The sequence below is a fragment of the Parus major genome, chromosome 8 (assembly GCF_001522545.3).
Source record: "Parus major isolate Abel chromosome 8, Parus_major1.1, whole genome shotgun sequence".
Taxonomy (NCBI): domain Eukaryota; kingdom Metazoa; phylum Chordata; class Aves; order Passeriformes; family Paridae; genus Parus; species Parus major.
This window is the reverse complement of record NC_031777.1, coordinates 11,037,911-11,053,073: the sequence shown is the minus strand read 5'-3', so window position 1 is coordinate 11,053,073 and position 15,163 is coordinate 11,037,911.

The following is a 15,163-nucleotide window of genomic DNA, read 5'->3' as shown; positions in this document are numbered from 1 at the left end:
CTTCAAAAATTACCATTTAGCATCAGAGCATGGTGTGTAGAAAAGATGTAGGACAGGTGGAGTTTGTTTGAAGTGTTAAATAGCAGAGCACAGGCATTCAGACAAGGTAGATCTGCAATCATCAGGGTAGAATTTTTTGGTTGTTCTGACCACTAAAAACCTGCAGTAACAGATAAATCAGAATCTAAGAATGATAAAAGCAAGCTGATATATTAATACAAATTTTTATATTTTTGGCACATTGAAGATTGCAGATATTGTTTAATAAGGTGTAATTGGTCAATGATATAATAAGAGTGAGAATAATTAATTACAATAAAATAAAGTATTTAAATATTAATATTATAGAGAGACCTAAAATATAAAATAAAATGTAAAAAATATATATGATTGAAGCATAAAATCAAAAACAAACAAAAAATGTGCCAAAGCTTTAACTTCAATCTCAAGCTGCACCAAGGGAAATATAGGTTGGATATTAGGAAAAGTATTTTACAGAAAGGGTGATAAAGTATTGGAATGGTCTGCCCAGGGAGGTGGTGGAGTCACCATTCCTGCAAGTGTTTAAAAACAGACTGGATGTGGCACCTGGTGCCATGGTTTAGTTGAGGTTAGGGCTGGGTTGGACTCAATGATCTTGAAGGTCTCTTCCAACCCAGTGAATCTGTGAATTCTGTGAATTCTATGAATCTTTAGTTGCAGCTTGGTATTTCTTAGCTTCATTAGGGAAGTGAATTGCACAGTTACAGTGTGAAAATACCTTTAGCAGTTTACAAAGAGTATTTCCCAAAATACAATGAACCGAGCTCCTGGGTTTGATTTTAATTGTACTATTTCTGGCCATGTTTTCAAAATACTACATGAAAAATACACATATATGCTTTAACTGATTCCTACCATAAAATAAACTGGTCCCAAAATTCTCAAGGAAATTGAATAACAGGACAGATAACATCCTTTCTTTCCCAAGAAACATATACTTTCCCAAGAAACTTTGCTGTCTTTAGGATTACTTATTTATATTGCAAAGAATTAAGTATTCTCTGGCTGTTGGACAGAAATCCAAAGAGCAGATTTTGTTACAGAACATAACACCTGTAACTTCAATGAGTAAATCCAATTTGTAGTTGAAATTGGAAAGAACTCATCTCCTGAAGTTTCCTTCCTGTTGCTATAGAAGTAGCAGATATTTGGAGCAGACTGGTCTCTGCAAAACAAGACATTTCCCTCATCATGGGACCATGCTACAAATTAATTCATAGAAAAAGGGAATCTAGATTAAACAAGCTGTCAGCTACATGCATTTGCTTAACTTTTAACAGAACACAGCACAGCCATGGCATACAATCAGTCACATTTATCCCAGGTTTTTTCCATTGTTTCTTCCAGATGTTGCCCTACTTTTATCATTTCTTGCAGATCACAAGCACTATGTGGGGAGGATATTTCAAACCCTAATCAGGAAGGGCAAACCTTGGGCTGTAACTACTGCCCCTAGGAACAGTAAGAGGCTGTAAATTCTACTAACTCAACAGACTTCCTTAAGACCCTCCCTTGTGAAATCCTACTGTGAGAAACTGATATTTAAAATTATTTAGTTGCATCAAAACAATCAAAAACTACACAAAACCCACAATTCAAACTATGGAAATCAGGTGCTGGCACTGGCAATCACCCAAAAATTCAGGTCTAAAGTATGCCTGTACACACAAGCAGTGCTTAGAACAGGAGCTTTCTTGGCTGAGCAGTCATTAGAATAATTAACAATTCTTAAAGGCCTTGCACTCATCCTGACATTGCTGGAGTACAGAGGTCTTGCAGCTTCCAATTCTCAAAAAAAATAGCAAACATTTCTGATTTCTTTCTATAAATGAGGACATGGTCAATTTTTATAGAGAAAAAGGTGAAGAAATAACAAGTAAAATGATGCATGGCATTCACATAAAAGATACCAGGATCTTGAATTTCAGAGGGGAAAGGTATCCACAAGGGAAGAAAAAGGAAAATAATTTTAAAATTATTTGCTCTTGGGATGTCAAAACCAAATTCCTCAGTTCAGAAATCAAGTTCTTCATTCACTAAAGCAGTAGGAAGTAGAATGAAATAGGATTCAGAGGAGCAGTTGAACACACATACTCATGCCTCTTCACAGTGATTAGTGAAGGGATAGAGGTAACTATGGCAGTTTTAGCTCATGAGGAAAGCAGACACACACACATAGCAGTCAAAAAGAATTAAATTTTTTCTGCTCATTTGTGATATGATCAAGAACATGCAATACAACGTGATCAATTTGAATGTAAAGGAATTACAGAATCTTCATTAGAAGATAAAAGACTTTTTTTATATAACAAGAGAATCAAGTAATTCTAGTTCATTGATTTAGATCCAGAAGCTGCCCAGAATCTTTCCCAAACTTCCCCTTATCCATTGATTGTACATCATCTAGTAATCATGTGTTTTTTGCTGCTGGCTAGCTTTCAGCACAAAGACAGATGCCATGAGCTTCCTATTAGCATGATACAGACGGTAGCAGCACTTGTAAATCAGCATGATGGATTGCTCCAGGAAACGAGATCCTTCTGACTGCAGCGTTAGGCAATGCAGAAAGGGGAAGATTCTCCTCTTCCTCGGACAACATATCACTGATGCTTTAAATCTTCCTAGAAATATACATATATACGTGTATTTGAGTACTACGTATTTGGGAAACATACTAATAGATCAGATAATTTCATAGCGTAATAGAATGGTTTGGGTTCAAAGAAACCTTAAAGATCATCCAGTTCCAACTCCCCTGCCATGGGCCCGAAAATCTTCCACTCAGCCAGTGGTTCCTCAAAGCCCCATCCAACCCTGCCTCAAACACTTCCAGGAATGGAGCATTCGCCAGTTCTCTGGACAATCTGGTCCAGGGCCTCACCATCCTCATAGTAAAGAATTTCCTCTTAATATCTAATTTAAACCTGCTCTCTTTCTATTTGAAGCCACTCCTGCTTATCCTATTACAGCATTCCCTTGTAAAAAGAGTGTCTTCATCTTTCTTGCAGGCTCCCTTCAGATACTGGAAGGATGCCATAAGATGACCCCAGAGCCATCTTTTCTCCAGATTGAACAAGCCCAGCTCTCTCAACCTTTCCCTATAGGAGAAGTGCTCCAGAGAAGACAGTGCTCTCCTCTGGATTTGCTCCAACAGGTCAATGTCCTGTCTGAGCCGAAAACTCCACAGGGGTCTCAGGAGAGTGGAGTAGAGGGGCAGAAACAGCACCCTAATTTCTGCTGCTATCTTGTACCATTACCTCACAGCATTCTACCTACAGCAGACGGCGTCTTTCACAGTAACTACTCTTTTTTCTTTGCAATGCTTGCAGAAAACCTTTGTTTCTTGTTCTGCTCTTTTTGAGACTAGACATGGAAAGCTAAGACTCATACTACCAACATAACTGGAAATCAAGGGCTATCCTAACTTCAGGATAAGACAGTATACCATAGATAGGTGCCATTTTTTCTTACAAGGACAAAAATATAGTATTCAACTTAAAATAAATACCAAAATTAAAAGGAATACTTATGAGATACACAATAAACTTCTATGGTTCTTAAAGTCAACAATATTATTAAAATAATAATAATAAATAATATCTTTCATTAGTAAAAGGATCATACAAGTAAAATGCTGTATGGTACGTATTTTACATACCTGCAAAATAACATTCTGGTTATTCTTCCAATAGCATGCCTATATCATAGCATCCCACAAGCAAGAAAACTGTAAGGGTGAATTAACATCACACACAACAATATGTTATGTACAACTCACAAAATGTTATGGAGGAATCAAACTTCACAGAGTCGATTCAAACTTCCTAGTGCCTACAATTTCACTACCCTGCTGCTTGTTTCTTTCATTTGTAACTGAAAGGCTGCAGAATGAAAAGAAAGGTGTAGGTGCCAATCTGTGCTACCTTGTGCTGCATTACTCCTTATGCAGAGAGAACATATTGAGCTGCAAAATTCATTCCTCTGTTTCTTCTGAGGAGGGGTTTTATTGTAGTAAAACTCACCTATTTTGTGATACTAATGTTCTAGTTTTTGCAGGAAAAATGGTTCCAGTTGCCTTCACTGTATCTTTAGACATGTCTTTATATTATTACCTGCATTGCAGTTTTCTGTAAGATCAAAACAAAATTAAGCATCATTTAAATCCATATTTATATACAGATGTAGCCTCACCCTGAGCATGGCATGAATAGCTTCTAAACTATCCAGTCTGACTGATTAAACCATAAGTGGATCACTTGATGAAGTGTACCAACATAAGGAACCCATCCTGCACACTTCTTTCACTTCAGAAAGCTGTTTCACAAATGCCATTTTCTGAGCACTTTCAGCTACTGGCTTTAGTAAACAAACCTAGGAAGTGAGCAACGTGCTTCATTTTCTGTGTCTATTTTCTCCACCTCTTCAGTGCCTCACGTGTTCCACCGTAGTTACAGAAAGAGCGAGTGCAGCGACAGCCTGTTACTGACCCGAAGGATTACACACAGACCTGGACAAGCACCACTGCAAAGTGTCACAGCACTGTGGTTCACACCCCGTGCCACAGCTGCTCTGCCTGTCAGCTAAGTAGCAAGGAAAAATCTTGCAGGAAAACCCCGTGTGCCTCCCAAAAATATCCCTGACAGTTCCCAGCCACAAGAGGATTCCAAAAAGTGCGTTTGTCTAGTTGGTCAATTGGTTGGGAGTATTTTCATCTATTAAAGATTTGCTGATTCACAGATTTAAAGGGATGAAAAGGAAAACCTTTTCACCTTTAGAGAGCATGAAACTTCCTGCCAGACTAAGAACAGTTACAGAAAATACGTATTACTGAAAGAAGCCAACACTTTGTGAAACCTGCATTAGACTTCCATCAACAAAGGAATACTTGGGCTTTTGGCATCATGCATTATAAACACTTTGACATGACGGGAGTTTTATCTTCACTTTAATTACTAACTGATTTTTTTTTCCCTTCCAACAGAAGCATTTCTTTAATAACAAACAATTAAAAATATTAGGTACTTATGATTCAATCAAATTTATACATTGTGTCTATTTGCACCCCTTTAATTTCAAAAATCAGCTGTGACATCTAACAGAAGCAGTAGTGTCCTCTGTTTTGGAGATATTTTCTTTGATTTACTCACTGTAAATAGCATTAACATACTTTAAATGCCTGTCTCCTTCAGTGAAATCTTTATGAATGGTTTTGTAAATGCAACTTTTTCAAATGATAACTTGAAGTTTGATTTTTAAAATATGCACAATTTCTAATAGTTGATGGTTTCAGAAACATCACCATGAATCCTGCAAATGCAACTCAGCACCCCCAGCATTTTATTATGTCAACCCAAGGCAGCTGGACCTGAATGAAAACATGCTGAAGAATTGCTGAAGATGGATGCACATACTCCTGTAAGTTCTCTTCAGGTTTTTTGTCTATAAATACACTTGGAATTTTATCAAGGGCTGAGGACATGCAAGTTACCATGAATGCAGTTAAAATTGCTATTGTGGAAATCAAGATCTTTTTCATGTAGGACAGGTTTAACCACTTCTGTTGCCATATTCTCCTAAGAGCCTACATTAAAAACTAGCTTACAGCACAAAGAAAGGTTTCCTTGCTTCTCTTTTATGATTCCCAAGTGAAGTAAGAGCCACCTTCCTAGAAGACTGCATGTTATTATGGCAAATTTTAATTCTTCAACTACAACTACAGGTTAGAAAGAAGTAAAAAACTACTTTAGCTATGCTACAGAAAAACGTTCTCCAATGACAAACCTGGGAGGTTTGATGTTGTACAAGGCACTTTTTAAACAGCCTTAGAGGCAAATTTCTGACAGCTTCCATCCTTACAGCCAGTGAGGACAGATGGTTTCAAACAGCATTATTTCACTAAGCTATTGAAAAAACCATAAATTTATTCAAAGGATCCAGATCTGTGTCTTCCTTCTCCTGCAAAACATAAGTAAGAGGGTTGAAATATGCTCGATAAATAATTTGAGCGATATATAATTGCAAACTAGAATATTGCAGTGAGAAAGCAATGCAAATTCCTATAAGATCAGTATCTCATTTTACCATTCACAGGCCTCAGGTAAAGCTCCAGAAGGAAACCTGTCCCACAAGATATGGCCACACTCAGCAGTGGGGGGGAAGCATCAGCACTTTTATAGAAAGTTTCCAGAAAATTCCTTTATCTTCAGAAAGACCACGTGTACTGCCACAGACTTCAGTATCAGCTGAAGGTTCATCTGCTCCAGAGCTCCCACCTCACCAAACCTGATCCAGCTACATCTGTGGTAATACCCACAGAAACCTTTGTTTTATTTCTGGAAGTGCACACCTTGCTATCAAGTGCCACTGTACAAACGGCTCTTCATTATCTCAGACCAGCTTCAGTGGCTGCTCCTGGCTCCACCCTGCCATGGTCTGTCTGGAGAAAGGCAGGATAACACCTTCACCAGTCACCTAGCCTGCCTGGGAAGCAGACTGCTTGGGCAAACTAAAAGCCAGAAACACAAAGAACTATTTTCTAACAAAAGGAGCACAGCGTGGCAGAATCAAACCTCACATTTCTTCTTTGCCAGGCACTGAGACACAGATAAAAGTTTATTGTACTTTATAAACTGAGCAGTGGAACAGCATCACTGTATTTCTCCAATAGCCTCAAAAATTATTAGTAGAATATTCTTGACAAGTTGTTTCAATACAACGTTAAGAGGCACCACAGCTTGCTGACACTCAGCATGGAACGTTTTATCTTTCACCAGGAAATATTGGCACGTTTTACATCACTGTCATGGCTTTATGAACCTGTCTCAATTTACTTGCATCTTTTTGAGCTTGTGACTCCAGAACTAAATACACTATTCTATTTTGATTATAAAGGTGACATATGCAATGAAAATAATGACTCTTATCTAGTGTGGGGTTTTTTTCCCAACACCAAAAAATACATTATCTTTCAACAAATTATCACCTTAGCAGTGTACATTCCACTGACTATGGATCAGTTACATCCATATATCAGTATCATTTTGCAATCATTATTCATCATTCCTCCAAATACCTCTTCACTGTACTATCACTTCTAATAATTTTATATTTTCTCCCTGTTCAATGAAAAAGATGTTCCAAATATTAGTCTGAAAAATACTATTAATACCCCAAATACTGCTAAAACTACTAATTTAGGAATTCCCTTTATTCAAGATCCACCACTTGACTTAGCACCCTTACATTTTCTCACCTGAAATATTAAACAAGTGCTTACAGGAATATGTCATATAAAACACCATTACCTGTATCAGCCAATATAAATTGCATTAAAAATGATACCAAGCCAACTTAGTGAGATTTATGTTCCATCAAGCCTGGTCAGGAGTTGTTAATTATACTTCCCAATTGCAATTCTATTATTCAAGCCTTTTTTCAATCACTCAAGTATTTTGCATGGACTGAAGTAGATGAAGATCCTCAGTCATAACAAACAGAACAAGTGTTCATTTTCTCTTGAACTTTTGAAGGAAACCTTTTTCATTTTTCTGGAAATGAACCAACAAAATGTCAATTTCCAAGTTCTTCTTAAAATAATCTTTAGAAAGAAATTTTTGAAAATGAGGTAGGTTTTCTGATTTTTTTTACTGTTTTTGTAACATTTGTTGTGCTTATTCATTTTTTTGCCATACAATGTTGTATGTATAATTTTCTTAGTGTATTTACATTCCATGCATTATTAACTACATCATCAATCACAAGTGTGATACAGATGGTGTGTCCTCACCTGGGTTGTAGTAATTCCACTTCTATGTAACAGATCATGTTATTTATTTCAAGTACATCAATTCAACTCAATACCATTATCAAACTATACCCATTTAACCCAAATCTTCAAGTCTTAGATATTTTTGTCTTTTTCTTTTCCATCATCTTACTTTCTGTAATTACTTACTTTGTAATTTCGCTAGTTTTGTTCTTTTCCTTTGGTTAAAACTTGTTCTATAACATTACGGAGTATTGAAATTCTCTCTGAAGTATAGCTGGGATTATTTGTTGTCTTCAAAAGTAAAGGGTGTCTTTATAATGCATGACATTAGGGTTTGATATATAATTCACAAAATATTCTGTAAACCTCTCAATTTGTATTCTACTACCTTAATTTAATTTTGTATTTTAATTCAATTAACCATATTTCTTTAAAGTGAGCAGGGTAATGTCAAAGTCTTTGCACTGAAGTGTGACAGTCTCCGTTTTCAGTCTGGATGAGGTACAAATTAATGGTTTTGATTAGTAGTATTCAGGCTACAGTTGAGTCAGGAATTGTCTTCTAGGATACTCAGACATATTGAAATTACTTTCAATTTAGCTGAATGCAGGATCTAGCATGAAAACTTCATGTACAAATTTCCATGATCTCCACAATAAGGTACATTTTTTCATGTTACACATAAATAAGCTCTTACAGAGCAGTCATTCTGTTTTTTTAGTCTAATCATTATCAAGCAGACACCCACTGTTACCATTTTGCACTTCAGTTCTTGCAAGACTGTTCCATTGTCACTGGAAGCTGCCCAAGCTATTGGTAATTTGAATGGCTAAAACTGTATTTGGCATGAAATATCATTTTCCTCTCCTTCTGCCATGTAAGTCTTCCCCAATATGCTAAATATTCAATCGTGAGAGTCATGCCAATGGTTTCAGTGTTGCCCTACTGGTATTTATTGTATTTATTAATTTTTCTCCATGGCTGCTGAGCAACTTTTAGAACACCTTCTAAATACAGTTTCCCATGATAATGCCATAGAATCTGTTAATTTGCATGAACCATGTTTGTTTAATTCACTTTTTTTACAGCCCTCACTCTAATCTTGTTTACAAGAAGGAATATGTCAGAATCATTGGAATGGGCTTGAAAATTGTTCCACTCTGTGGCTCTACTGCAGCATTCCTTCTGATATCTATTTTGCTAAAAGTGTGCTGCCCTCTCACTGAGACTGAATTTATATCCCTTGTCCTTCTGCCCCTAAAAAAGCATTTCCCCAACCACAAATAAAGTCTCCTCTTCTGAACTGATGATTAGGCTGGAGAGGAGCTAAAATATATTTGACATAATTCTTTCCTTAAGGAGCTTTGATTTTATGCAATGGAAGATCTTTACTCTTGGGAATAATTTCTTAGACCTTTACACATATCTGTTTAAAGATTTGATTCGATCTGAGATGATTTCCTTCTTTGAAAAATTTTGCATATTATATGTTAAGACTTTCTTGTGTCAATGAGCATACTTTGTTTGCACAGATTTTCATTAGGTATTAAAAAAAAATCCAGAGCCTTTTCCCTCAATGCATTTGCAGTTTCCAGCTTACATCTTCAAGGTATTCTCTAAATAGGATCCAGATGTCTCTGTCTGTACATGTTAGTAACATGTAAATATCAAAAAAAGTCAAATCATTATTGATTTACAACACAGATAATTAGAGATGAATGTGTAGTAAAGCTTTTTAATAGAATCCTGTCAATCATTTCCAAGCACTACTTTCTCATTATGTATTTGCTGAAACCATATGATGGAATTTTGCTGGTGACATTTGAGTGATAGTGACTTTGATTTCAAAGGAAATGTTTCAGGTTCATTTCATTACCTTGGAAAAGTAAAAGCAAATTTGCCTTATAAAAAGCAATTACTTCTTAGCTGACCAGTGCACAATAGCAATATAAAAAAAGATTTCTCATTCCACTATTCAAATCCTAAACTAGCAAACTAGTGTTTGATTTTGCTTTAAACCAATTTTACCTTGTTTGAATTGCAAAACCATTTAATCTTCATAAAGTAGGTTATTATAATGGAGATCATATTTTATTGGTACAGTACACCAGGCTGGGACAAACAGAGGGTTTTTGTGGTTTGAGTTTTTTGGTGTTTTTTGTCTGTTTGCCTGTTTTTATCTTTGGAAGGAATATGTAAAAATGTAATATCCATACCCTTGAGGTATGCAAGATTTTGAAACTTTGTAAAAATACCTGCAATTAAAAATATTTCAACAAAAATAAACAAATACAGATATTCATATTGTATGTGTCATATAGCCAACAACATCTCAGATGATATATAAAATATAACACCTCTCTTCCCACAATTGTTGTATTTATATCTCAATATGTCCTATTTATTGTTGATCCACAATAAGTAGGAGTCGAATTCTTCGCTTACATGGTTTCTACAGTGAGTTATCTAAACCAATCCTTTGTTCCCAGGCTTAATAACCATAATTTGCAATTACTTACATGGCAACAAAGGTATAACATTGGAAGAGGATTCAGCATAAAGAATTATAGCTGCAACCAGTTCAGGTAGTTCTAGTACCAAAAATTCTCTTATCTTCCACATTTAAACACAAATGTATCTTATGTTACTTACTAGTCATGTCTACCAATTTAATTACAATTTCCTTGGAGTTGTCAACATGAGGTTATTGAGTGCCATCACAGTACTTCTCAGCACCTTCTATTATAAAGTCACATTGAAAAATAAATAGATCGATATGCAATTATAAGCATCAGCAACAAGCATATCATTCAGCAAATCTGCACAGTTCATTAGAAAAAATTGAAAGAAAATCACAAGAAGTTGCCATATTTTCTGACCATATTTAAAAAGTGACTAAAATAAAATCCTTACTTATCTCTGCAGTACAACAAGTCTGAATGCAGAAATTATAAGTAAGAAGTACAATTCCAGGACTTTTTAAACCTCCCCAACTGAAATAATCTAAAATTAAGATGCATAAATTGAAAACAAAATTGAGTGAAGAAACCATTAAATCAATAGTAATGCAAACCAGAAATCCAAGAAAAAGCTTTAGAAAAGCAACATGAAATATTTTGAGCTAAAAACAGAGCACTTTCTCTTTGCATTTGAGTGCAAGATGTGAACTGATTTGTGTTAGCAACTGGAAGATTTTAATAGGTAGTCCCAAACTAATTGCTGCCTTTAAAAGGTAATGTAGAATGAACCTGCAGCTTTGACTTCAGGAATAAACAGGCATTTAACACAAGCCTGCACTCCATTGTTGAGGACTGTGCAAAGTTGGAGATTAACACATAATTGTTGCACTTGTGGAAAAGGTTAAGGAGACACTGCACTTGAGCACAAACAAGGAAATATCTCAGGCAACCCAACAAACCCACTGAAGCCTCTGTTTCCTGCATGCCTTTTGTGCATGGTGCATACAGAGGGGCCACATTAGGACTGAGTTTATGATCTGATAACAGGTGGACTTAAGCATTATCTTGAACTTTAAGTGATGCAATTCATCTTTGTTACCAAGCTGGAGTAATTTCCTGGCCACACAGCAACCTTATTAATCTTATTAAGAAAAGTTCAGATTATGCTGTTATGTCGCACATAACCCAATTAGTTTTTCCCTTTGCACATGTGTAAACCTAAAATATTCTGGGACCAACAGATATAATAAGGAACTGCAGAACAATGGAGAAAGAGCAAGCAAATAGACTGTGCTAGTGATCGTGGCAAACTAACTTCATTTTTGTACCTAAATTTTAAAGAGTAATCATCATTGCCACGGCCTTCCAGCAAAGGACTTGAAAGGTTTAAGAATCATCATAAGTATAGACAGAAAAAAAAAAAAATATATATTTTTCCCTGACAAAAAGTATGTCCACACTTCTATATATTAAAACCTAAATTTAGCTGAAATAGAAAACTTGAAATTTAGATCATCAGAAAGTGAAAGGAGAAAACATATCACACAAATGTTTTGTAAACAGAGACATTTGAACTTGCCTGCTAAAAAACCAGCAGCGCATAATCCAGAAGCTGAAGTAAAATCTTCAACAACACAGTGTCATGCAAAGGAAAATTGAATATCCTTCCATTTAAAAGAGCATTATATTGCAAGTCAAGAAGTGAGTTTTGTACAGAGGTGCAGACAATTCCTTCCACTGAATAACAGACGTTACAAGGCCATGCAGAAATAAATTAACACTGTCCTTGAATCAAGATAAATGTCAAATGAAATTGTACATCATCTTCAGGAAAAGGAAAAACAAATTATGAATCTCAGATATAAATATTAAATGAAGGGAACCAGATATTTCTGAGAGAGTGGTGTGTTTAAATCACTATATAAAACAAAATTAGTACTGTAAGATTCAAAGGGATTAAAACCACTTAGTTGCAAAAGTATATAAAAAAATAGTTAACTTAATATGCCAGCTACATAGAAAGTGACAAAGATACTTCAAATAGAAAAGTGATTTCATTACTTCATTGAAGGAATTAAATCTCTGCACAAAATAATAAAATCTTTTTCCACCATTCCTTATTCAATGGCATTCCTGTTTAAAATGGATGCCCCTGCATTTTACAGATTTTTTTTTTTGGTGAGAAATTTAAACATTTTTCATAATATATTGATTTTTCAAATTACTATCCCCTCTTCTTAAGCTGTGTCAAAGTATTACTAGAACAAAAATAGAAATTTGAGGCTTTTTTCTATATAGAACAGTATTTTAATTTGTGCTACACAGCATCTTTCCTCTATTATTTCCAAAGAAGAGTAGAAAATAATTTTAACGGTGCTATCAGAAAATTCCCTAATATACTGTTGCTTTTTCTGTACTATACCTATGACCACTTTTATCTCATAAATTATTTCTTCATAATGCAATCATTGATTCAATTTTAAGCCTTTAATAATTTTGTGGGAAATTATTATCAACGAAACACACACGACAAATATGTAAAAGGAAATTAATATAAATGGAAATCAAAGTAAGGATTTATTGTAATAGAACAGCAAAAGTGATTTCAGCAGTAACAGGAATTCTTTCTCCACACAACTAGAATCAACTACTGAGATTTGTTTCAGAGAATTTTCATGATGTTTGTTGATTTCTTGTCAATAAAAGAGCTTTACAAGCAATTCCTCTTTAGCAAATATATGTGATTTTCAGCTATGTAAATCATGGCACTTCCAGCAGGAAAAATGCTGCAATAATGTTGGTTGTCAGAAGAGATTATAGCAGTTAAAATAAATCAAAGGGGAAGGGTTAAAAACCCCTAATAAAATTCAGCCTCAAAGATGGCAGTTATGACAAATCCTTTGACATGTTACCACGAGCAGGTCTCTGTAATACTGCAGCTGAAATTCTTACCACTAGTGGATCAGAGAGGCCACAAATGTTCACTGACCCCCATGTTCCTTTTCCCTTCTATAATTTCAGCCTGAATTACAAAACATTTTCCTTACCTCTGAGGGAAAAGTATAACTCACACAATTTTTAAACATACATTACATCAAAGTGGTTACAGAGATTCCAGGAATCTCAGCGTAGTAACAGTGGCACACAATTAAATCCGTATCACAGCAGACATAATAACCTGCTGTCGCTCGAGTAGAATCAGATGGATGCTCATTAAAATCTAGAGCTGGAAGTTAAAAGGAAAAACTTGGAGAAGTCAAGCTGTCCTTAGGTCTGACACACTTTTTGATGTGACAAAAAGGTGATCAAGTCAAATTCAATCAAAGAAAAAAATGAATAATCAAATTATTAAAAAAAAGACAAGGGGGAAAAGAAAATCACCACATCATAAAGGTAAAGATTAAGGTAAAACATACCATAAAACTTTTTTTTTTTTTGATTGATTGAATTTAGTGCTTCTGAAAAGGAGTCAGATTGACATCAGCAGAAACCAAACCCTTTTGTTCCCAGAACAAGCTCAGTACTATCAGCATTAGAAAGCACAAACTCCTGCTACTGACCAGCCACATAGATAAACCCAGACCTGGCAGGGGCAACCTTCCTGCAGGGATGAAACAGAAATTCATTTTCTGTCTTCATCCTTACCTTGTTCTCTCCTGCAAGACTGTCAGCTAGTGAAACAGCTAGTAGGGGTTGGTATGACCTAGTTTGTGGATATCCATATTGCAGAAGAAAAAGACCAGCAGCTGATTTACACAGGATATTCAATGGGCATCAAACCCATTTACAGCCAAAAGCATGATTTTTGTGTCATATTAACAAACCTTGAGAGAAATGTGGATTCAGTCAGTGATCACTATATCATAGTCATACCTGCATTTTCTGATGAAATATGTGCTACCTGCCAATTTTGGCCTAGTTTGTGGCCAGATACTTATAAAAATCCAAGTAACCCCATTGTCTGATGGTGCAAAGTTACTCTCTCTTGTCTGCAATGCAGAAAGATCTGCCTATAAACTATACATGGCCTAAGGAGTGACTTTTGCACATTGCAGAGACCCCAGTTTTCTCAGTCCTGAAACTGCAGAGCTGTCCCCTTGCCTTGGCATGTGTCAGCCCAGCACTGACACTGCTCTCCCTCCCCTTGGTGATTCCAGAGAGATCCCACACACCAGGAAAGCCAGCCTTTTGTCTGTGTCACCTCCCTTCACAAAGGGACAAAATTGCAGAGTACCACGTGGCAGCAAGACTCAGAAACTCGGGTTTTCACGGTTATATGATAAACAAAGCACAGGATCACCCAGACACAACCCACTTGGTTCCACAATGCCAGAAAATAACACCACTCACTCCCACACCACTCACTCTCCCTCTCAGTGTGTTAACCACTGCTTGTGTTGAGTATTACATTGGAGCACCTGCTGTCAATGAAATAGTCTGCCCTGGCAATCATCTGGCAGCATTGTGCTGCTTCAAATGGTCATCATCTCCAGTGACCTAGTGAGAAAATGAAATGCATTTTCTCCTCTTTCTTGGTTGTTCAGACAGAATATCAATGAAATATGAAAAGAATTTTTACAAGCTTCAGGTCAGTGTATCCACTTGCCTCCAAGCAGGCATTATGAGCACTGACAGAAGCGGGATCCAAGCAATTAGCAGTCTTGACAGAAAAACCCTGATTAGGCTTTGTTAGCAATATACTGCAGCTTACAAAGGCATGAGAGCTGCCAAGACACTGCCACAGTCCCATGGATGGAAGCAGACTTTCAAAATTTACCAGTCAATATGTGGCTCTCCAACTTTCCAGTATAAACATTTCATTCATAGTTTGCAGCATTTACTGATTTTACAAAGAGCTCTTACAGAGGATGCAATCAAAGCAGCACTTGTCAGG